Source organism: Eptatretus burgeri, chromosome 9 (genome assembly GCF_056783735.1).
Source record: "Eptatretus burgeri isolate ZD-2024b chromosome 9, Ebu_testis_v1, whole genome shotgun sequence".
NCBI classification, from domain to species: domain Eukaryota; kingdom Metazoa; phylum Chordata; class Myxini; order Myxiniformes; family Myxinidae; genus Eptatretus; species Eptatretus burgeri.
The window spans coordinates 103,821,889-103,846,888 of NC_140969.1; the positions used below are offsets into that span (position 1 = coordinate 103,821,889).

Below are 25,000 nucleotides of genomic sequence, written 5' to 3' on the forward strand. Positions count from 1 at the left end.
TCCTTCACCTTTGACCCTCTGCCTCCGACCCTTCACCTCTCTAACTGGCTCCCCATTGGACCGAGGAAAAGTGGGCGTGAATGCTTTTTGATCCATGAATTTGCATATAGCGTCCTCACTCCAACGCCCTGGAGGCGGGGCCAAATCGCCCCAGCTCGCCGATAGGACGGAACAGAAGTGGGCGTGAGTCGTTTTTGATCCGTTTTTCATCGGAAAGTCTGTGATGTCTCTGAACACGCTGCTCGGTGCGCGCCCCGCACGAGTCCAGCATCGGCGCCCACAAGTGGCGTGGGAATGACGGTGATGCGATGGTGGCGAGTTGTGACGGTAAAGGTCGTGGCTGTTGTTGTGAAGCGGCGTTGTGGTTGGTGGTTGTTGTTGTGAAGCGGCGTTGTGGTTGGTGGTTGTTGTTGTGAAGCGGCATTGTGGTTGGTGGTTGTTGTTGTGAATCGGCGTTGTGGTTGGTGGTGGTAGTAATGGCGGCTGGTCCAAAATAAAGATAGTAAAAGAAAAACGGCTATCCTGAAGAGTCGCAGCCCGACTGAATGACATTTATTCCCTCGAAACAACAGGTTTGGGCCTAACTACACATATACTTATGGAGATATCTCACCTAAGGGACCTGAATGGTGGTTTGTGAATTTCGTCAACCACAACACTATATGTATATATATATATATATATATATATATATATATATATATATATATATATATATATATATATATATATATACATATATATATATATATATACATATATATACAAATATATATATATATATATACATATATATACATATATATATATATATACATATATATACATATATATATATATATATATATATATATATATATTCTTCTTTCGGCTGCTCCCGTTAGGGGTCGCCACAGCGGATCATCCATTATGATCCGCATACTGATTTGGCACAGGTTTTACGCCGGATTCCCTTCCTGACGCAAACCTGGTCGCCTCTAATGACACAGGGATAAGGATTGGGTTCCGCCATGATTCCGGGCTGCCGTACACCCTCTCATAGCGCGGCCCAGCGCAGAGTCCCGTCCTCAAGCGATCCTCCAACACAAATCTCCGAGTAGCCGGATTACAGGCGCACGCCACTACGCCCGGTTGTGTGTGTGTGTGTGTGTGTGTGTGTGTGTGTGTGTGTGTGTGTGTGTGTGTGTGTGTGTGTGTGTGTGTGTGTGTGTGTGTGTATGTATATATATATATATATATATATATATATATATATATATATATCTCTACATACACACACATATATTGGGTCGCTGAAATAGATGACCCTTATTGTCAGTAATTCTGTCTATTTCTTTGGATGTTTGTTCGTTTGTCTTCAGCATAATTGGTAGTAAATGTGGGCGGATTTTGACCAAACTCGGGTGGGAGGTACATCTTATGACCTAGTGCTTTGGAAATTGTGATGGTTGCTAGGGACGCTTTGGTTCCCTCGCAACAACCGAAAAACCTTCAAAATCGGTACCGTTCATGCGAAATCAATTTCAAAAGCCATTATCCCACATAGGGTTATGAAATTTGGCACGAATGATCTACAGGTGATGCTCTATCAAATATATTCCGGTTTTTGTGATATATGGAATACTTTACCCGCAGCGCCCTCTACAATTAGGGTATGCGTGAAAATTGGCAAAAATTGAAGGCCCCCTAGCGACCAGGTGAGTGCATCAATACGAATGAAACTTTGCAGGTTCATGGTACTCAACGAGTACTACAACTTTGCCTCAGGACATATTGACCGATTTTGATTCGGTCAGGGGTCAAAGGTCAATGAGTGCAAAAATCGATAATATGCGAGAGCTGGAGGTGCCTTCGTGCCAAATGCTCCTCCTAGGGTTATGGTCGGATGGTCATGAAAATTCAAACTAATCATCTGGAATACATTATGCACAAACAATCGAGCCGGATTTTCGATTTAGATCTTTGTTCACCCACAGCACCCCCTCGAACTTTGGGGATTTCCGATTTCAAACCGCATTTTCGGTACTTTTCATTCAAATGGATACCGAGTAGTTATCAGTCGATGGAACTGGATGAGATTTGTATGCATATCTTAAGGTGAATCCCTATCTGCTATATGACATCCATTTTGCTCTTTATATTATGGTTTCCATGCTCGGCGACCCATCGCCACCTAGCGGCTTGTGTATATATATATATATATATATATATATATATATATATATATATATATATATATATATATATATATATATATATATATATATATATATATTTATATATTGTTACGGAAATGGCCCTTATTGGACTACTAAATATAGGATTAACTCAGATCCCCCATTAAATGCATGTATAGTTAGGTTGTTTGGTAAAATAGATGTTATATGTGTGTCAGGAGATGTAAGAGGCTGTATTATTGTTGTGCGGTGGTGGTGGTGGTGGTGGTGGTGGTGGTGGTGGAATGAGAGGTCCCTCTTCTTCTTCCCCATCACGGACGATAGTCCCCGCCGAGTCGGCTGAGGGGGTGTGGCCAAAAAAGAGGAAGTTACGCGAAGGGGAGGAGTTTTTCGGCTTCGCCGAGAGAGGATGGCTCGTGCGTCGAAGGAGCGTAAGAAAAGAGACTGTGGTGAAACTGTGAGTGCCATGGTGGCGCCAATTGGCTGTACATGGGAGAGCTGTGTCTGTTTTTCGTGAGGAACGAGCCGAAAGAAAGGCAGGGAAGGCAACAGAGACACGACGAGTGTCGTGTCGCGATCTGCTGGATGAGCAGGGGCTTCGAAGCGAGCGAGCGTAAGAGAGGCTGTCTGCACGTCGAATCGGCGACCGACTCTTAGGAAAGAGAAGGTGATTCGACAGAGAGAGAAACTGAGAGGACGGAGTTGCGAAGTCAGGCTTCGAGGCGGGAAGGCAGGAGAAGAGACGCCGGAGCCTCTGACGGTCCCTGCTCACACCAACGGCTCGACATGTTTGCCGATCCGCTTGCCGGAGCCCGGCACCTCGATTTGGGCCTTGTCTGGTGAACAGGCCAGGCCTGGATTTGTATGCTGGACGTTGAGAGAGATCGGCTGAGGCCCATCGTCGACATTGCACAGGGCCGGAACGTGCTGAGAAGGGCGTGTGCACGCGGTCCCTTCAGAAGGAAGAGTACGGCGCTGCCATCTTGCCACGCAGCGCGTTCGAGCTGGGAGTTCGAATGCGTGGACATCCACCTGTTGCGAGCGACATTCGTGCTTTTGACACTGTCCTCTCATCCATGAGACATCACCAATACTCTGTCTTGTCTTGCATGCATGCTGTCTGTCTGTTTTTGTCTGCACGTTGTTTAAAGCATATTTCGGTAGCGACCCCCTCGAAACCTGTAGTCCGTGGTTCCCTAGTTAAGAACAGGTTGAGGATTGTTAATAAAAACATTGTCGTGAATTTTGCTTGTGCTGTGATCCCCGATGTTCCCCAATAAATCTGGTTAATTCGTAAGAAGTTGAAGCTATGGATTAATTTGTGTCGCGTTGAGGAACGATCCGTTCGATTGGCACATATAATAAAACCAAAATGGTTACAGACTGGCAGAAAACGCTCAGCATCTGAAAAAACCAGTCTGTAACCAGGGGTTCTATTTCCCCAACCGGCAAGGTACAAGGATTACGTTGGTCTCGCGATTGAAGCCACGTGACCCGAGGCCTGTGCTGAGCCGGCCGGCGTTATAAACCCCGGAGACGGTGGTGGTGAGGGTGGCGCCTAGGACCGGGTAAGAATCCTGCCACCGCTCGAATCCCTCCGTCCCCGAACCGTTAACATTTGGTAGTCGTGAGCGGGATATTTGGACCAGTGGTGCATTTCGCACCCCGGACATTGGTTACGAAAAAAACGGTCCAAATTTGATTTGATTTTATGTTTGAGTGGATCAGAGGAAAAATTTGCAAATTATAAAGAAAATGGAGCCGTTGGTTTTTGGCGGCGTGGCTCCACCTTAGCGCGACACAAAACGGGAATTGGAACGACTGAAGAAAGAGGTAAGATCAGGCAATCAGATAATAGAAAGCCAAGAACGGAAGATGAAAAGAAGAGAGGAACATCTGGAGGAAAGGAAGGAAGAATTGTTGGAAAAGTCAAGACAGTTCGAAGAACTACAGGGAGAAATGAGTAAAGTAGAGTGGAGTACCCATGAGTTGGAACAAGGCAAGAGCAAACTGAACGAAAGAATAGAGGAAGAACAAATTAGTAATTCCCGGGATAGAGAGAACTCGAAAGAAGAATGGAAAACAAAGCTGGAAAAGGAAAAACGGAAACACGATGTGGAATCGGAACAATTGAAGGAAGAGGTAACATCACGCAATCGCATAAGGGAGCGCCTGGAGCAGGAGATAGAAAGAAAAGAGGAATATCTGGAATGATCAGAGGAATACAATAAGAAAATGGACGAAATGAGGAGGGAAGCATCGAAAAGAGGTGAGGAGGCGAGAAAGGAATTATGGAAAAAAGCTTCTGAGTTACAGAAACACCAAAACAAAGAGACGGAATTACAAAACAAGCTGAGGATGTTAAGAGAGGAAAGAAAGAGAACGGGGAATGAAACGTTAAGGAACCACACTGTGCAGATCGAACAGTTAGAAGCCAAGGCCAGATTAAAGAATGAGATGCAAGAAAGAGTAGTGAAGGAAGAACGAATGAGACAGGAAAAGGAAATCAACCAAGTGAAAGAAACAGTGAGATTGGAGAAGGAAGAACATGAGAGACAGTGGGGGAGGAAACAAGAAAGAGTCGTGAAAGAACAACGAATGAAGCAGGAAAGGGAAATCGGCCAATTGAAGGAAACGACGAGAATGAGGAACAAGAGAGACAGTGGGCAAAGAAACGACGCCGGCGGGCGCGAATTCGTAACACTATGTTTGTTTGGATGTAATGGACAGCTCTGGAGGCCAGAGGAGTCAACCAATTTTGATGAAACTTGACAGGTAGGTTCATACCAGGATCGAGTTCTTTGCTTTTGAGCACCGTTGCTATGGACACCACCGTTGCCTAGCAACGGGACTTTGAAATTTTTGAAAAATCCGAAAAAATTAATTTTTTCGAAAATCAAAAATCGACTTCTAGGCTTTTATGCACACTATAATCAACCTCTTTTTAAAACTTTTCAGCCCAATCCATCAAAAACTGCATGACTAGTATGAGTAGGGTGAATATACTGGTTCTGGCTCACTTTTCCCCATGTAAATGAATGGGGGATTTTCAGCGATTCATATTTTTTTCCCCTAAAAATAAACCCCCTTTTTATCCCAAGGTATATTTATTTGTCTCCCCTTTTAACCTGGGGACACTTTTTTTTCAAATAATCCATACAATAAGATAAAGATTTGTTAAAGGTGATTCGAAAGAAATATCTAAAACGTCTAAGCCTCGGGACACTCTATCAAATAACCGATGCATATTGTTTAGCTCACTCATTGAACCTATAAAGATTTGTTCATTCTCAAATTCCTTCAATAGTTTAATTTTCTTTGCACAATAATCCCCATCTAAAATATTGAAAAACAAAACATTTGAATCTTTATATTTTTTAAGATACCCCTTTTGTGCCATTACGAAATGATAAACTTCTCTTAATGATCTCATCTGGCCACCGCCCGAGTTGCAAATCATTTTTGTGTATAAACCACGCCATAAAAAAGTTTTGTTTCAAATGTTTTCAGTTCATGCCGTGAAAATGAGGAAGTGTTTTTTTGACACGGTCGTGTTGTGAAAATGAGGAAGTGTTTTTGGACAGTCATGCTGTGAAAAAAAACAGGAACTATTCTGTGAGACAAGGTCTCGTGTTTATATTTTATCTCAGAACACGAACTGAAAACATGTTTAATCAAAACCATTTTAGGGTATTTTAAGTATGTTTTAAAAATGATTCATACAATTTGAGAATATATCTCCCAGTTATTTTCCAAGCTGTCTCACCCGAAGCGTCATTTCCTGTGGCCACACCCAATGATTAAGCAATCTCCTCATCGTTGCTTTATAAGTGATTCGCCAGACAAAGTTTCTGCCAGACGGGATTTTCATTTTTACAACTGAGACATGAGCGATCTTTCTTCCGCGAACAAAACAGCTCAACACAAAGTTGGTAAGCCTGTGTATAGGTTCCTCTTTGAACGATGAAGCAATTGATTCTAAATTAAATCGTGATAATTCTGATATATATATATATATATATATTTTTTTTTTTTTCTTGGCAGGTCCTTGGAAGAAGAGCAGTTTACATATCACGACGAGGTGCATGAAATTAATGCTCTTATTGAAGAGGTCAATCATCTTAGAAGAGAATTGAAAAACATTTTTAAAGACTGACACGACGTCTTATCACGGTCTCTGATCTTTTTGCCATCTTGTACCAATGGTAAAAAAAAACTGAGACATGGACTCACTCTCTTCCGATGAAGATAACAGCTCACTACAAAGTTGGTAAGTTTGTGTATGGTTTCCTCTTTGAACAATGAAGCAATTGATTATAAATTAAATCGTGATAATGCGAAAATATATATTTTTTCCTGGCAGGTCCTTGGAAGAAGTGGAGTTTACATATCACGATGAGGTGCATCAAATGAATGCTCTTATTGAAGAGGTCAATGATTTTAGAAGAGAATTGAAAAACATTTATAATGACTGGTACGAAGTCTTATCACAGCCTCTGATCTCGAATAAATTAAACCAATGGTGAGACGTGTGTGTGTGTGTGTGTGTGTGTGTGTGTGTGTGTGTGTGTGTGTGTGTGTGTGTGTGTGTGTGTGTGTGCGTGCGTGCGTGTGTGTGTGTGTGTGTGTGTGTGTGTGTGTGTGTGTGTGTGTGAATATATGTGTGTGTGTGTGTGAATATATGTGTGTGTGAATATATGTATGTGTGTGTGTGTGTGTGTGTGTGTGTGTGTATATATATGTGTGTCTGTGTGTGTATATGTGTGTATGTGTGTGTGTCTCTTTCCCTGTCTGTTTGTCTCTCTCTATCTCTCCCTGTCTGTCTCTTTGTATCTCTCCCTGTCTGTCTTTCTACCGACCTCTCTCTGTCTGTCTCTCCATCTATACCCTTGACTTATTATTATATTTTTTTTTCAGCTCGATCACACAACATCAGCTGTTGAAGCAATCTGGTACAACACATGATTTTCTGGAGGTAAATGTTTCTGAATTATTATTTAGTTATTCTTTTATTAATATCACTCTCTCTTTGGAATGTCGTCTTATGTTGGTTGCATCATTAGTTTGGACACGGTTTTACCAGTACACTGGAATTCATTTTATTGGCCTTGGAAGGATGACAGGCTGAGTCGGCCTCCTGGTGTGTTAATTCAGTGGTCAACGAGGCTTGAACCTAGAACCAACACCAGGCTTACACATATTACCATGTAATTATCTTTATAAAACCTAATTATTATCCACTTTTTGTTTCAAAACAGAATATGGTGTCTGAGTTTTGAAATCACAAGACATCTAAAGAAGATTGCTGGGAAAGATTATACATTCTCGCAAATGAATATTTAATATTTGCAATTTTGATTAATTATATTTGTTTTGTTTACAATTACTTGATTTTGAATTTCAAAAACAGGATCAAGACATGAAGGAGAGGGAGGGGAGGTGGGGGGGGGGGGTAGGTGCGCTCCCCCAATGACCCATCACCCCCTCATCCCACCCCTCCCCTCCCCATGTGTGTGTGTGGGGAAGGGTGGGGGTGGGATGAGGGAGGTGGTGGGTCAAAGGTGGGGGCGCACAGGGGGATGAGGGGGTGGGGCTTGTGTGGGTGGGGTTTATGTGGGCGGGGCTTGTGTGGGCGGGGCTTGTGTGGGTGGGGTTTATGTGGGCGGGGCTTGTGTGGGTGGGGTTTATGTGGGCGGGGCGTGTGTGGGCGGGGCTTGTGGGAGGGCGTTTATGTGGGTGGGCTTCGGTGGGGTTTATGTGGGTGGGGCTTCGGTGGGGTTTATGTGGGTGGGTTTCGGTGGGGTTTGTGTGGGCAGGGTTTATGTGGGTGGAGCTTGTGTGGGAGGGGTTTATGTGGGCGGGGCTTCGGTGGGGCTTATGTGGGAGGGGTGAATGTGGATGAGGCTTATGTGGATGAGGTTTGTGTGGATAAATGGATGGGGGATGGGTGGATGAGTGGAGCTTGTGTGGATGGGTGGATAATTTTTTAATTAAATAAACATGTTGTGTGTGGGGAACTAATTAACTAATCACTAATTATGTGAATATGATGAATATTGGGTGGAGCTTGTGTGGGGTTTGTGTGTGTGGAGCTTGTGTGGGGTGGAGTTTTTGTGTGGAGCTTGTGAGGGGTTTGTGTGTGTGTGGAGTTTTTGTGTGGAGCTTGTGGGGGGTTTGTGGGGGGTTTGTGTGTGTGGAGCTTGTGTGGGGTGGAGTTTTTGTGTGGAGCTTGTGAGGGGTTTGTGTGTGTGGAATTTTTGTGTGGAGCTTGTGGGGAGTTTGAGTGGGGTTTGTGTGGGGTTTGTGTGGGGTGGGGTTTATGTGGAGCTTGTGTGGGGTGGGGTTTATGTGGGTGGGTTTTGTGTGGGCGGAGTCAAAAAGGGGCGGAGTCAAAAAAATTCAATTTATCTTTGTCTTTTGTAATTCCTGTGAATAAAATGAACCTAAAATCTCTTCCCCTTCCAAATCATATATCTTATAAGTCCAAGGAACCGTATCTATTACATCAACAATTTTAAAAAGTTTGTTTGTCCATCTTTTAATATAACCTTTTTCAAAATGAGATTTCCACCTATATATTCTTACGATATCACCAACTTTGAACTTAGGTTTTCTGACATTAATCTCTTTTTCATATTTTAATTTTGTAAATGTTTCTGATGGTTTCATATTTGTTGACGTGTGAATCGTGTCATTATACTTATCCACAATATCCTGAATAAAAGATGACCATTGTTGTGAACCGAGTTGTGTGAATTTTTTATATAGTCTCTCGTTTAAGGTACGATTAAAACGTTCAACAACAACTGCCTTCCCTTCATTAAAGGTACTGTATAATGTAATACTGTTATTTTTTAGAAAATTCATAAATGTCTTGTTATAAAACTCTCTACCCTCATCAGTCCACAATTTTTTAGGTTTTCTCTTACTTTTATTAAATATCTGTTGAAAGGCTAACATAAGAGTATTACCTGTTTTGTTTTTTAATGGTACAACCCATGCGTATCTACTCCTCAAATCAATAACGGTTAAAGCATACTTGTACCCCTTATCATTATTGAGTTCAATCAAATCAGCAGACCAGATATAATCAACTTCCTTGGAATAAACTTTCCTTCTCTGAAACTTTGTGAATATTGGTTTATGTAATTCATCAGCTAATTGCTCTTCAGTCTTAATGACATCATTAGAGCCTATACGTTTTTTGAATTTCCAAGTCCAAGTTTCAATTTAGCACTGATCATCTTCTTCACAATGAACCGATCAACTTTTTCTCTCAAGGTTGGATTTTGTATCAGAGACAAATTATACAACATTTCTCTATCGGCTTCATGCTTTTCTTCCAACGTTGTGGTATTCCCATAATCAATATCGTGTCTCATGCACACTTCATCAACTCTATTGATGGGCTTACTCCAGGATTTAGGATTGTCTGCCTCATCTAATCTTTTATCTAAGTTTTTGCCTGAACCTCAGAAAGAATACCCTGGAAGATGTAATTCCCCTGGTATTCCAGTAGTTGTAAATTTACTTCCTGATAAAAACTTTTGTATATCTCCTCCTCGTTTGTGTTTGGAGATAAATTGATTTTTTTTTGAACCACACACCGAACATATACCTTTTTGTATAACCCTGTTATTTTTACTTTTAATATATGAAATATTTTTAGTATTAGTTTTCTTTTTACATTTGAGACAATAACTCATTTATTTATGTGAAAAATTCCTGCAGAGTGCAAAAACCTTTTTAGTTTCCAACATGCACATTTGAATCTTAATTTTTAAAACATAAAGAATCCTTAGAAATGCCTTCACTCTCTCCTCCATTTATTTAAGAAAAAAAAATGAAAAACTTGAATTAAAATGAATAGCTTGTCGATGTCAATATTCTTGTCGAAAGTATTGCAAATAGACTTGTCAATTCTTTGTTTTCCTCCTCGGTGGGTTGAGTTATTTTCTGTAATACCACCAATCTTTTTTTAATCTCACTGGTTTCCATATTTTGATATTTATTTTGTCTCGCTCTTTCCTCCCTCTCCTTCTCTCTCTCCTCCCTCTCCTTCTCTCTCTTCTCTCTCTTCTCCTTTTCCTCCTTCTCTTTTTTCTCCCTCTCCTCCTTCTCTCTCTTCTCTTTTTCCTCCTTCTCTTTCTTCTCCCTCTCCTCCTTCTCTCTCTTCTCCTTTTTCTCCTCTTTCCTCTCTTCTTCAACTCCTTCCTCATCCCTTATTATCCTTGAATCGCTTACACCCCATAGAATATCATACATATATTCATCAGGATTTCTTGTTATTCCTGTATCCAAAATAATTTTTTTTACAACAGGAAACCAATAAAATTTCTTTTGAATTTCTAAAAGAGCCTTACCTTTTCTTAACTTTATAATTTTTTCATTATTTAACATTCTAATTAAATCTAAAGTTGTCGGTTTATCAACATCAGCATAATGCCAATCTTTTATTGAAAATACCTCATTCTTATGTTGTAGAACATATTTATTAAAATGCCGAATACCCTTTTCTTGAAGGTATGCTTGGACACAGAAATGATAATTTTCTTGAAGCCTTCTTGCTGTCATTTATGTATTAGAAATATATGTTAGAATAATATTATGGCACGAAACACCTCCCCATCTTCCCGTAGTTAAATCATTTTGTATTTCCTTACTTATTATATATAATCCTGTTTTTTTCTGTTTTCATGATATAAACAAGGGCAAAACCATTATTATATTTACCCTTATTAAAATCTTTTATTTGTTGTTTACTAATCGTGGCCCCACAAAACTCATTCTCGATACCAAGTGGATAATATTCTTCCTTACGAGACTGATTTAATTGTTCCAGGTCTTCGAGGTTAATTTTAAATGACCAATTATACCCTAAATCATTCATATCATACCCCCATTGTTCTATTCTCATACAAACGATACGCCCTTCTTTATAAAAATTTATTTTAATTCGAACTGTGAATTCTGTATGACCTGGAGATAATATCAACACTTCTGTATCTTTGGAATACACGGCCGTTTTATTTAAAGATATATATTGTGATAAATCGCTTAATCTCACCAAGTCATTTGCGTCAGTCGGGCTTGGATATTTTTTTAATTTATAAGCATTTTTCATGTTAATATTTTTGGTTATATTATATTTATGTCGTTCAGCCTGTGCCTTTGTGTAATAATTTGATAAATCAATATCCAGTTCTTGAGATACACCAAAGATAGAACCATCTTTACCAACATAAGTCATTTATATTAGATTAAAAATAATATCATAAATTTTTTTATTTTTGTTGAGTTGAAATAACACATATAGACATAATTGACCACAACACTTAGAATTTAATTCTTGGACTTGAAATGTTTGATAAACACCATTCTGTAAGAATTTTATGACTTCAACAGGTGGTGGAAGACCAAAACTATCAAAATAATATTTGTCTTGACTATTAAAAATACAAAGCCAATGAGAACCGTTCCCATTATTATCTTCTAAGTTCATAATCATATTCTTTGTATGTTTCGGCACATTTGTTAATTCATCTCTCATACAAATAACCACATGATGAATTTTTAATTTCTTACAATATTTGACAAGTTGTAAATTTGATGTTGTATTCTTTCCAAATTCTTTAAACCACTCATCAATGCTCATTTATTTATTAGAAAGATATAATCCATTACCTCTTTTCGTTAATTTTACACCTGCTTGTGCTATAGAAGAAAGCATATCTCCAACTAACAATCTCACTTTATCAGGCAGACCTTCAAGTTTTTCAGTAAAATCTACAATTACACCACTTCCACTAATTTGTTTCTCCAACTCTTTGTTATGTCTTTCCAATTCTTTTTGAGCCTGGAGTTGAGCCTTCCTTTCGTTGGCAGTTTTCACCGCTGTTGAAATACCACCCGTCAATGCTCCAACCGCACTTAAACCAGCAAATAAAAGAATTAGAAATGGGAGAAATCCTCCACTCGTCTCTCTTATTGAATATTTTTTCAACATTGGTTTTGTCATTTTAATTTTAAGTGAGCCAGTGTCATTCAAGATTTTAACCTGTTCTCTTGTGAGCAAAACATCAATTCTTACTGCTCCTTTTCTCTGAATTGTATTAACGTTAATCGTACAAGGCTTTTGATTTTGAACACAAGATGATAGTTTATGAAGATTGATTTGATTAACATATACCCCAGTTGGTACTTTGCCACTCATTTATTTAACAAAAAATTATGTGAGACTAATCATCACACCATTATCTGTATTAATCTGTAATTCTGTTTCTTCCAAAAGCAAACAATATGTATCAACTTCTTCACTCTCTCCTCTTTCAATGTATAGGGAAGTATCCACTCGATTAGACTTTATAGTTTCCTTTTGAGCGCTCAGGTCAAACGCATAGATTGTATACAAACTTTTAAATGCTGTCATATCCAAAATAGGTTCTTTATTTCCATTACTTTCACACACCTTTTGGTAAGACTTGTATGCTTCAGCAAAATCATTTTTTTCCCAATTAATTTCCAATCTATCTCGTGGATAAAATGTTCCATCGAGAGAAACGCGAAGTTGTTTCACCTTAGCATTATCACTCAATGCATTATTCTTATCAGTCGCAGTATCACCATCTGGCTTTTTAAAAATGATCCACAGATATCGTGACTTTCCTTCCAGAACACCCAAATTCCACGTGTAAGTAGTTTGGTTGAGTTTAACGTGTTGACATCTTCTTTTGAGGTATGATACACTGAGTGGTTTCTTTGAGTTAAGTCTTCGATTCAACATCTCTTCTGTTTTAAGATTAGGAGTATATTCACTGATATACCAACTCATCTCCTCAATTACAAATTTATTCTGTTCACCAAAAGCACTACCAACACCAAAAAGCAATCTATTTTCATTATCATTCCTTTGTAGTTGAAATCTAATTTTAAGACCATACAGAACTTTATCATGATCACAAAATCCAAATATACCTTTAAGAGGAACTGCCACAGTAAAACTATTTTCTGCTTTTGTATCATCATTATACATTCCTTTCCTTTGAGTATATCCAGGGTCTGTGTTTGTTCCCGTTGACATATCAGGAATAAAACCTTCGACAGACCCCTTTCCCATTCTATCACTGAATGTATAGAGTGTAAATTTCATCATTTCAGATACAGCAGAGACATAATCAACCGCTTCAACTTCTTGTGTTCCAATATACAAACGCACACTATCAAACATTTTCCAGAAGAAATCATTTACAAGTGTAGCGTTTGTGTTATTCCCAGCTTTAGTGAATTTAAATTTACACAACAAGAAACTTTCGGAGAGATTCAAATAGGTTTGTTGATTATTTATTTCAAAACTTTTTGTACCATTCGTATTCCAGTCTGTTCCAGTTATTGCATTTACCTTGAAGTAATCTTCTTTTTTAGTGGAGTTTGAGATAATAATAGTATCATCCAAATCATAGATACTATCAATTGCTTCCATACTTGTATATATTTAGGAAAAAAAGATGTTAAAACTTTTGAAACCCTGATCCAAGTATTCGAATTATTTTCTGTCGTTCTTGGGGGGACAACTGAGTTTTGCCTTTCTTAATTTCTTTTATTGCTTGTAATTTATGAGATTCCTTCTGGGCATCTTTCATGCTCTTTACAGCACCTGCTACATTTCCCACAGCAGAAGCAGTTGAACCAATTAGATCTTTATGTTTTAGAATAGTTGAACCAATACCCATGAGAGTATCAATTATCCCATCTCCTCTAAATTGATGTCCAACACCCCTTTGTCTCTTAGGTTTATAGTATCCTCTACCAAGATACATACCTTCACCCTTGTCGTATGGGGAAAGGAACATCCCATCCCCTGTAATTATTTTATATTTTCCCAACTCGTGTTTCCTCACAATAACCATCGTATTTATTTATTGGAAAACTTCACGTAGGTGAATTCTGATGGATATAACTTCTCCATTAAAAGAAATCATACGATTATCTTGGTCGGTTATCCTAAAATTTACTCTGTGTATGGTTTTTCCTGACACGGAGATAAACCAAATTTTTGGGTTCCATATTGAATTTATAACCAATTGGGGTTGAGTATGCGCTGAATGAAAATATTGCATTTGTTTTTTTTCCATCATTATAAGCACCATCAATCAAATCACAGTGAATTAACACCGAATTTATTCCTGAGGATATTTGAATGACATTATCACTGTAAAACGTCCCATTAGTTTCAATCTTTTTTGAGGAGAAACCCAATAACTCTCTAAATGAATTATCAATTGTGAAATCAACCTTGTAAATATTTTTAACTTTAATCGTTGATTTTGAAGTATGTTTTTGAATGTCTATAACAATATTTTTTGGAATTTCGACGAAATGAAAGACGAGCAATTTCGGAAGATATTTGAGAAATCTCATATGCTCCGGGTGAGACTGTTATCGTTTTGTATCCACTTCCGGGATTATAACTAAACTTGTCATTTTTATCAGTTATATTAAATAAGGTATTATAAGTTTCCATGGACAATAAAGATGCCTCATATTCTTTTGTTGGGTCAAGTTGTAGTGGGTATGGGAATGAAGATGTGTGGTCGCTTGTTGTGAAATTAAAACTCAGGATTGTGCTTCTCATCTTATTTAATATGAGATAAAATGTCTTTATATTGAGATTTATTAATTATTTTCATGTTCATCAAATGGTCTAAAATGGCTGATGCTTCATTAAAACAGTTGTTATTTCCAGCCTTCTTACTACCTAACAACAATAACAGTCTATTAACTAATTGCGATGGGTCATTTGGAAGAAAACTAACACCTGAACCAAGGATACTTAAAGCCTGAATAATGTGTTTCTCCTTCTCATTCTTCCTACTTTTACCAGAAAGAATAACCCTATAATTTAGAGTGTTCAGCAGATCAATATATACTCTATCATCATTATTTTCCATATCCAATGGTTTATCAATATACTTTGATTCATCCCTCACAGTTGAACCTTGTCTTCCATCTTTTTTGAGAAAAAACATTAATCTCGGAGTTAGTTTAACAGGGGGTTGAGCAGAACCCAAGAACCTTAATTCATCATTAAATATCAATACCTTTTCTTGAAGAAGATGAAATATTGCTGGTTGTTCTGTTGGAATGAGTCCTGCTTTGGTTTTTGAATCCGCTGAATATTCATTGTTTTGAAGAGCATTCACAATATAATCAGGGGGTCGATTAATCTCTTCCAGTTGTTGAAATAAACCTTCATCATCATATACCTTTAATTCTCCTAAATGCTCTAATTCTTCCTCCGTCATTTGATCAAAATCTTTTAACATTTGAAGTTTTTTAGGAGTATATTCTACTGTGGGAACTGTGGAAACATCTTTCATTTTTTCTTGGGAAGTTTTTAAAAGTGGTTTAAAAAATTTCTCTTGTTTTCTTTCAAATGTTTCTTCGCCCGTTAGTTTCTGTCTGCGTTTCTTCTTAATGTCTTCCTGCTGTTTTACAACTTTTGAAACCAACTCTTGATGTTCCTTAAATCTTCTTGCTCTTTCTTTTGCATCCATTTATTTATTGTAAAATATCATTTAATGAATTGTAAAGATCAACAGGGAAATTTTCCTTTTCTTCATCATTCAAGTAGATGTGTTCAAATAAATCCTTTTCTTTAAATATTTCATCAAATTCTTTATTAACATTAATGCGAGTTGTAATTTCTTCTTCACTAATACTTGCATCTCTGCTTTTCATACGTTTGCGTTGAGTTTCTTCATCAACATCAAAACCGAATGATAAAATCTTCACTCCGCTCAGATGTTTAATAATTTGTCTCGTTCCTTCTGGATTAGTTTCTAATATCCCAAGACCACCAGATTTTAGTTTCCTTAACTCACTCTTACAATGTGAATATTTTGTTGTACCAAGAGAAACCTCCTCAAATATTTGACCTTCATTCCTCAATCGCATATGTTCCTCCACTGAAATATAGTGATAATCTTCACCTTTTACTTCTCCAGGTCTTATTGCTCTAGTTGTTGTTGATACAATGCGTATCACGGGGTGTTTTTTAAGTAAATTTACAATATTCTCATTTGTACTACACAAGAACCTTGATTTATGAAAGTTTTTTCCAGAAGCAGATTTACCCACAACATTTACAATAATAGTTGTCATTTATATATGTAATTGTTTATAAAACAAAAAATATATCCCTTAATATCTCATCTTGTTTCGCAACAATATATTTATATTTTTCAGTCGTGTGCTTCATGTAATCCTCAAATTTCTTTTTACTACATAATGTAGAACAATTATCTCTCCAAAAATTATTGATATCTATTGAATTTAACTTGAATAAAATAAAATTATTAGCATTGTTTCTGATGGAACGACGAGGAAGTTGAAAGTACGATTGACTAAGATAAATACAATTACAAGAAGAATGTCTCCCTCTTGTGTAGTAGCTGTCCATTACCGTTTGGTTTCTCTCATTAACACAATCATCAAAGATAACGAGGTTCTTTTTTGATTTATCCAAATCTTGGGGAGACGGTATATCATCCGTATTATCACTAAGAATACAAGTTATAGGATTTGATTTCTTTTTACATCTCTGTGTATCACAAAATAGTTGAATTATATCTTCAATGTTATAATCATTTAGGTTTTTTGACGTTTAAATAAACCGATTATATCTTCTTTTTGAAGACCAGCATTAAAACCTTGTGAGAGTAGTTGATACTCTGGTTGAAAACTCGACTTTGTGAAAATTATTAAATTATCATAATCTAAAAAGTTGGGAGTGAGGAGCATCTTTAAAAGTAAGCAGGTTTTTCCACATCCACTTGAACCAACTATGAGACATCTTAATGAATTTGGGAGATTTTTATGGTTGTTAAATTTTATCTTATTTTCCCAAATAGGTAAAAAATCATTCATTTATATATTTGAAAAACAGGTTATTTAATTTATTATTGGCTTTTTTAGAAACTCTATATTTTATCCTAAGTTCAGGTTTAATTTCAAGATAATCCATTATTTTATTTATACAATATCTTGTGTTGATATTGTATAAATAAAATCAGGAAAGTCTAGCATATTTATAAAGTAAAACTTTACCAAAACTGAAATTAATCTATACTTTCAGTTGTATATTGACTCATATTTAATAATATTACCATCGATATCAATATACTTTTTTTCATTACCAGATTCAACGACAACATTTTTTTATGTTAAAGGTAATTTTAAAATGATCGTTAACTACTATTGAACGAAATGTCATTTCACCTGATATATTAACATCCTTTATTTCATCAGGATTTACATCTTTAGGGTTGTTGAAAAAAATACAAATTTCTCCTTGCATATTACAGATGGTCTTATCTTTTCTTTCTAAAGCTTCATCCATAAGGTTTTTGTTTTTTGATACTTTTTCTTGTTTCATTGCTTTTTCTAGTTTTGAATATATTACCAGAAGGAGAGGAGAAACTTTTGTTAGAGATACTTTAATTGATGTTCTACCAGGTATACTAAAAGCCCTTCCACTGAAGGAAATTGAAGAACTCATATTATTTACCATAATTGTTTTTATCCAATAGTTGTTATATTTATCTTTGTTCAATTTTACATCCTTGACATATTTCTCAGTATCTTTAACAAATGAAGAGATTGATTGAAACTTGTCTTTTGTGTCTTGAAACATTGTATTTATTAAGTGAAAAAGTTGGAGGATAAAATGGTTTTAAGCACAGATTCACCTGTAAAATAAACGAAATTTTCATCAAGAAAATTTTAGTTCAAGCAAGGATTTATTATATAAATATGGTGAATACAACATACTGCGATGTTTGTAATCACAAATATAAACATTATAGAAAACACCTCCGAACCAACAAACACACATTTAATCTATTTCATAAAATATCTCCTCTTGAGTTGGAAAGAAAACATTGTGATATCTGCTCAAAGGATGTTTTGAAGAGTAGTTATAATAGACATCTTCAATCACAAAAACACAAGAAAAATGAGTTTAAAGTAAAGGGAGACTATTATATTGAAAACACTGATGGGGCATTTAAAGGGAATATAAAAATAAGGATTTTTCAATTTGGAGAACCCGGTCCATCATCAATAGCTGAATCAATTGAAATAGTGAAACCGGATGTTGAAAAAGTTATTAAAAAGACATTAAAAGAAAGGAAAACTTTAAAGTTTTATATGGAAGTGGAAATGAATATGAAAAGACAAGATGAAGAACAAACTCCTTATATGAGAACAGATCTTCATTTTATAACATCATTTCAAGATTTTTTAAATAGTGGGGTTTATGAAGAACTATCAAAACAAGAGGAGGATGTTGATAATACAGTGGTAGGAAGTGGATTCAATATTTAAAAAATCTTCTTTTTAGATATACACATTCTAAAATCAAACCCTCTTAAAGCTTCTTCTTATATTGAATTACCAAAAGAAATAAAACTAAAGAAGGCAGTTGTTAATATTAAGAACAATGACAATAAATGTTTTCTCTGGTCTGTTCTTGCTCACTTTCATCCACCAAAATGTAATTCAGAAAGAGTAAAACAATATATGAAATATGAGAATACCTTGGACATTAAAGATTTTAAATTCCCAATGCCACGAACAGATATTCCTAAATTTGAGAAAAAGAATAATCTTTCTATTAATTTATATGGATTAACGGATACAAACAAAGTTCAAATATTAAAAATTTCAAACAACTATAAAAATGAAGAAACACACATTGATCTTTTATATTTTAGTGTTGGAAATAATTCACATTACACATACATCAATAATTTATCAAGATTAATCTCTTCTCAGGTATTCAGAACAGCAAACAAAATATATCCTTGTAAGCGATGTCTTAATTCATTTCATACAAAAGAACGATTGTAACAACATTCAACATATTGTAGTAATCATAAATCAGCTGTAATTACAATGCCTAAACCTGGTGAAAAGATTTCTTTTGAAGATTATAATAAATCTATCATGCACCCATTTGTGATATACGCTGATTTTGAATGTATCCTTAAAAAGATAAATACTGCTTCTCCTAATCCAAAAGAATCATATACAAATAAATATCAAAAACATATTCCTTGTAGTTTCTGTTATTATATCAAATCATCTGTTGGAGAAAAGTATAACAAACTTGAACATTATAGTGGAAAAAAAGCTTCACAAGAGTTTGTAAAACGATTAGAAAAGGATTGTATAAGACTCACTAAATTAATGAAAGAAACAAATGAACCGATGAAATTAACCAAAGAAGAAAAATTAGAATTTAGAAAGAACAATATCTGTCATATTTGTGAGGGGGAAATTAAGGAATCTAAAGTTAGGGATCATTGTCATCTTACTGGTAAATATAGAGGTCCCACTCATTCCTGTTGTAATCTTAATTATAAATTACCTTCTTTTATTCCAGTCTTTCTTCACAACAGCGCCAACTATGATACACATCTATTTATAAATGAACTTTCAAAAACACCATGGAATATTTCTTCCATAACAAACACAAGTCAAAAGTATATTTCATTTACAAAAATGATATTCACAAAACCTTTAACTCGTATTAGGTTTCTAGATTCTTACAAGTTTATGGGAACACCACTAGCCTACCTCGCATCAAAGCTAAGCTCCATGGACTCTTTTCCAAATCTTAATTCATTCTTTCCAAAAGAGGAAATTCTCACTAAAGAGGAAATTCAGATTAAAGAGAGAATTCAAAGTAAAGAGGAAACTCTAATTAATGAGGAAATTAATGAAGAAATTCTAACTGAAGTTGAAATTCTAATTATAAAGAAAATTCGAACAATGAATGAAATTCTAACTAAAGAGGAAATTCTGATTAAAGATGAAATTCTGATTAAAGAAGGAATTCTCACGAGAGAGGAAATTCAAACAAGGAATGAAATTCAAAGTAAAGAGAAAATTCTTACAAGTAAGGGAATTTATTCTTATGATTATATGGATTCATTTATGAGATTTAAAGAAACACAACTTCCTTCAAAAGAAAGTTTCTATAATAACCTTTATGAAGAAGAGATAAGTGATAAGGAATATAAACACGCACAAGAAATATGGAAAATATTTAAGATAAAGAACCTTGGAGAATATCATGATTTATATCTAAAAACAGATGTTTTATTGTTAGCTGATGTGTTTGAAGCTTTTAGATCACTCTGTCATAATAAAAATTGTTATGGAATAGATCCTGCCCACTATTTCACAGCTCCTGGTTTAGCTTGGAGTGCAATGTTGAAAATGACAAAACAAGATATAGATTTAATCAGTGATGTTGATATGCTTTTGATGATTGAGAAGTCTAAGAGAGGTGGAATATCACAAGTATGTTCAAAAAGATATGCTAAAGCAAATAATAAATATCTTCCAAATTATGATAGTGAAAAAGATAGTAATTATTTGATGTATTTTGATGCTAATAATTTGTATGGATGGGCAATGTCTCAATCTCTGCCTTATGGTAAATTAGAGTGGGTGGAAGAAAAGGATTATGAAAAGGCTTTGATGAATATTGTTATTTCTTCTCAAGAGGAATTGAATGACGAAGAAGAAGGTTATTATTTTGAAGTTGATTTGAGGTACCCGAGTGATCTTCATAATAAGCATAAAGACCTTCCTTTTGCATGTGAGAAAGAAACCCCAAAGAAAGAATGGTTCAGTGATTATCATAAAAGTTTTAATATTAAAGGCAAATCAACAGAAAAGTTATTAACAACATTCTATGATAAAGAGGGATATGTTTTGCATCAGAGAAGCTTAAAACAGTTTTTGAGAGAAGGATTGAGAGTAGCTAAAATTCATAGATTTTTTAAAATTTAAACAAAGTCCTTGGGTGAAAAAGTATATTCAATTCAATACAGATATGAGAGCAAATACAAAAGTAAAATTTGAAGGGGACTTTTATAAATTAATGAATAATGCTGTATTTGGAAAGACTATGGAAAATGTTAGAAACAGGCAAAACATTAGATTCGCAACATCTTGGAAAGAAGCTTCGAGATTGATAAATAAACCAAGTTTTGAGAGAGAAGAGGTTTTTTTCAGAGAACTTTTCTGCAATTCATATGAAAAAGGAAAGTATTGTAATGGATAAACCAATTTATATTGGAACAGCAGTTCTTGATTTATCAATGATATTGATGTATGATTATTTGTATAATGACTTAAAGAAAGAGTATGGTGAAAATGTTTCATTGTTGTATATGGACACTGATAGTTTTATCCTAGATATAAAAACTGATGATGTTTATAAAGATATGAAGAAAAATATTGGAGTATTTGATACAAGTAATTTCAGCAAGAAGAGTGAGTTATTTTCCAAAAAGAATGAAAAGGTTATTGGTAAGTTTAAGGATGAGTTGGGTGGAAAAGTAATGAGTGAGTTTATTGGATTGAGAGCAAAGGCATATGCTTATAAGTATGGTGATCAGATTGATAAGAGGTTAAAGGGAATAAAGAAATATGTAATAAAGAAATCAATAACTTTTACAAATTATTATAATTGTTTGATGAATAAGAAAGAAGAATATAGGAAAATGAATACAATAAGAAGTTATAATCATAACATATATAGTGAAGAAGTAAATAAAAAGGCATTAGGAGCCTTTGATGATAAGAGATTTATTTTTGATAATGGAATAGATTGTGTTCCATATGGATATTGTATGATAGAGTGAATAGAATAGATTGTGTTTTAACGATGGGAAGATGGGTTAGGGTTTTTTAAGGGCGACCGCCGTGTTTTTTTGCAATATATAAATGGTCAAACCAAGTATTAATCAAACTAAAGAGTGGAGAAAATCTCAGTCTTCGTATATAAATGGAAAACATAATGAATGTGAAAAATATCAAATAAGTCTTATTGAAAAAATAACTAAAACAAAGGTAAATAAAACAAATAAGCGAATCAATTTGAAAAGTAGTAAGTTAGAGGATGTAAAGAAAAAAAATGAATATCCTTGAATGGACTGAAAACTTTGATAGTTATCAATTGAACAATGAAAAAACAATTTACTATAATCTCAAAATGATATGTGGCTCAGGAGGTGGTCAAACAAGAGCATTAAGAGAAGTTTATCATTTCGTAATGGCACAAAAGGGGTATCTTAAAAAATATAAAGATTCAAATGTTTTGTTTTTCAATATTTTACATGGGGATTATTGTGCAAAGAAAATTAAACTATTGAAGGAATTTGAGAATGAACAAATCTTTATAGGTTCAATGAGTGAGCTAAACAATATGCATCGGTTATTTGATAAAGAGTGTCCCGAGGCTTAGACGTTTCAGATATTTTTTTCGAATCACCTTTAACAAATCTTTATCTTATTGCATGGATTATTTGAAAAAAAATTGTCCCCAGGTTAAAAGGGGAGACAAATAAATATACCTTGGGATAAAAAGGGGGTTTATTTTTAGGGAAAAAAAAAATGAATCGCTGAAAATCCCCCATTCATTTACATGGGGAAAAGTGAGCCAGAACCAGTATATTCACCCTACTAGTATGCAATTATGTCGCAACCACCCATGTCGCCTACCGGCTTGTTTCTTTGTTTGTATGTAATGGACAGCACTGGAGGCCAGAGGATCAACCGATTTTGATGAAACTTGACAGGTAGGTTCATACCAGGATCTAGTTCTATGCTTTTGAGCACCGTTGTTATGGACGCCACCGTTGCCGAGCAAGAGGACTTTGAAATTTTTGAAAAATCCTAAAAAATTCATTTTTTCAAAAATCAAAAAATGGCTTCCATGCTTTTATGCACACTATAATCAACCTATTTGTCAAAAATTTCAGCCCAATCCGTCAAAAACTGTATGACTAGTATGCAATTATGTAGCGACCACCCATGTCGCCTACCGGTGTGTGTGTGTGTGTGTGTGTGTGTGTGTGTGTGTGTGTGTGTGTGTGTGTGTGTGTGTGTGTGTGTGTGTGTGTGTGTGTGTGTGTGTGTGTGTGTATATATATGTACATATATTTTCACAAATACACAGTATATATATATATTATATATACATATATATATATATATATATATATATATATATATATATATATATATATATATATATATATATATATATATATGAGCCTTTCCACAGTAATGGGTAACCATTGTGTTACATACATAGTCCACATTAAGTGTGTCCAGTTTATCTTGCAAATGAGGGGAAATAAAAGACTGACCCCTCCACTACTGGAATCCAACAGTAAGAAGATGATCTAACCCAGCACAATTTATTGATGGGGTGTTCTGTCTTCCTTAACAGAAATGGCTCAAAGCCTTCTGTAACAAACGTGACTTTGGTCCGCAATCGGAAAGCCATAGTTTTGTGCAGCTTTTACGGTGATATGGACTTGCCACTAATGTTATCCTTTGTTACACATTTGTCATTTAGGTTAAGTGATGTTATCACAAAAAATAACAAGACCGTATTTTTAATGGTTGTGCAGCTTGAGCATTTTGTTTCTTTCATTACGAATTTACAGATAGCATAACGATTGTTACTGTTTTCAACTCCCCAACATTCACATTAAAGTATATTTTTGGCAAATTCAGGGTGTGGGATATCATAAGTAAAGTCTTTTTACACATATAATCGAAACCAGTCTCAATCAAAAACGTATGTGTTCATATAAAACTCTTGGTAAATCTATTTAGTTTTTAATATAACACTTAAGACAAAGATTTATTCCCATAACAGTGAATAAAATTTTATCTGCACACTTTAATTTTGGGACAATAGCGGTTTTGCTATACATAGTATATATATCTACATTTATATACACCTAAAAACATGTTGGTGGTATTCTGTGGATACTTTAGGAATTATGTGATAGCTCCTGAAGATAAGACCCTTAAATGTAGCATATTACTGTGGAACAGCTCATATATATATATATATATATATATATATATATATATATATATATATATATATATATATATATATATATATATATATATATACACGTTATTAAAAACACCTCACCGCCACGTTATTAAAAACTTACCGCCACGTTATTAAAAACACATCACCACCATGTTATTAAAACACCTCACCACAACGTTGTTAAAAACTCACCGCTACGTTATTAAAAACTATCACCGCCACGTTATTAAAAACTCTCACCCCCATGTTATTAAAAACACCTCACCACCACATTGTTAAAATTTCTCACCGCCACGTTATTAAAAACACCTCACCGCTACGTTGTTAAAAACACCTCACCGCCACATGTTAAAAACAGCTCACCTCCATGTTATTAAAAATTATAACCGCCACATTATTAATAACTCTAACCGCCACGTTCTTAAAAACACCTCACTGCCATGTTATTAAAATCTCTCATCGCCACATTATTATAAACACCTCACTGCCACGTTATTAAAAATTCTCACCGCCACGTTATTTATAACTCTCACAGTCACGTTATTATAAACACCTCACGACCATGTTATTAAAAACACCTCACCACCATGTTATTAAAAACACCTCACCACCACGTTATTAAAAACTCTCACTGCCACATTATTAAAAACACCTCATCCCCACGTTATTAAAGACTCTCACCACATGTTTTTAAAAACTTTCACTGCCATGCTATTAAAAACTTTCACTGCCACGCTATTAAAAACACCTCACCCCCACGTTATTAAAAACTTTCACTGCCACGTTATTAAAAACTTTCACTGCCACGCTATTAAAAACACCTCACCCCCACGTTATTAAAAGCATCTCACCGCCACGTTATTAAAAACTCTCACCACCACGTTATTAA

At 35.3% G+C, this 25,000-nt stretch overlaps 1 protein-coding gene and 1 long non-coding RNA gene across 3 annotated transcripts in view; both read left to right on the forward strand.

Annotated features, from left to right (window-relative positions):
* LOC147020805 (small conductance calcium-activated potassium channel protein 2-like) overlaps positions 1-25,000 on the forward strand; it is a 224,173-nt gene that overhangs the window by 177,515 nt on the left and 21,658 nt on the right. The window lies entirely within an intron of this gene.
* Positions 2,499-7,606, forward strand: LOC147020807 (uncharacterized). The gene is made up of 4 exons (XR_015061967.1): positions 2,499-6,447; positions 6,541-6,699; positions 7,095-7,152; positions 7,436-7,606. It is a non-coding gene; the product is annotated as an uncharacterized LOC147020807 (long non-coding RNA).